Source organism: Halyomorpha halys, unplaced genomic scaffold (assembly GCF_000696795.3).
Source record: "Halyomorpha halys isolate HHAL.00 unplaced genomic scaffold, Hhal_1.1 Scaffold1513.1, whole genome shotgun sequence".
Lineage (NCBI taxonomy): Eukaryota > Metazoa > Arthropoda > Insecta > Hemiptera > Pentatomidae > Halyomorpha > Halyomorpha halys.
This window is the reverse complement of record NW_027110556.1, coordinates 18,295-19,680: the sequence shown is the minus strand read 5'-3', so window position 1 is coordinate 19,680 and position 1,386 is coordinate 18,295.

Genomic DNA, 1,386 nt, shown 5'->3' with positions numbered 1-1,386 from the left:
CCGGATTCGAACCGGGACCCTTGCAGTTAGTAATCCATTGCCTTGCCACTGAGCTACCAACTCCCAAATCCCGACTAAAGTGAAACTTTTATTATTATTATATTATTGGGAGGATTCATTCTTAATTATTAAATGTAAATCTTAATGATTAATGCAAAAATCTTTTAGTCCTCGTTAAACCCAATTTCGTAATAAGTATACAATTATATTTAAAAAATAAATATGTATCGCTTTAAGCCCATGGATTGTGAAGGGTGCAGTAGTTAGTAAGGAAGTACTGTTCCTAGATCAACGGTTGTGCAAGGAGGTGATTTGGTCAGAATTACGCTCAACAGCTAGATTTTTTTACAATTAACAGTATCAACTTGATGAGGCTGTATGGACCCCAGAAGTAACCCGAAGACACAGGGCTGACCCACGGCTATAGTGAACTTTTTTTTATTTATTATAATTTTTTTTAAGTAGGATTAATTTTTAATAATTAAATGCAAATCTCTAGGATTAGAGCCAAAAACACAATTTTGTAATAAGTATTAAACTATATTAAAAAAAAAAATAATTTGTCTCTCTTATAACCCATGAATAGGGAGAGGTAGAATACTTTGTAAGGGAGTGCTGTTACTATATCAAGGGTTAGGCAAGGAGGTGATTTGGTCAGAATTGACCGCTGATTTTTTTCACAGTCAAGTGTTTCATCCACTTCATGAAGCTGTGTGGATCCTGGAGGGCTTCCGAGCCCACAAGGCTGATTCACGGCTACAGTGAAACATAAAGTAATATCTGCCACGGCCGGATTTGACTTGGATCCTTGGAGTTAGTAGCACAGTGCCTTACCACTGCGCTACCTGAAACCGCTATATATTTTAATTACATACAGTTTCATTCTATATATATTCCACATTTATGTTATCTTCAAACCTTTCTAAACATCTATAAATAGAAGTTTCTTAAGTCAGTATAGATAAAAGAATCCTAGGCTTGTTTGGAAACTTAGTATGGAAAAGTATTTCCACAGTGAATAATTTTGAAATGTTCTGAATAGAGTGAGTATCGATTTTAAATCTATGTAACGGCGTAAGTTTCGTTGATGGGTGTACTGCTCTAGATTTTCTCTGGGGCTTCTAAATCATACTTTAATTTCTAGAAAAATGATGGATTGTCACTTTTTCTTTTTCTACTACTCTTTCATCTACATTAGCTTAGTTCACAATGAAAATTCTAATTATAGAAGATTAGAAACTGTTTCTGTTTGCTATGACTCTATATAGTGTTATAGTGGTTTTGGGTAGCTCAGTGGTAAGGCACTAAACTAGTAACACCAAGGACCCAGGTTCCAATCCGGTTATGCCATATTCGGTCATTTTCGCTCTAGTTCTCCTGTGTCCT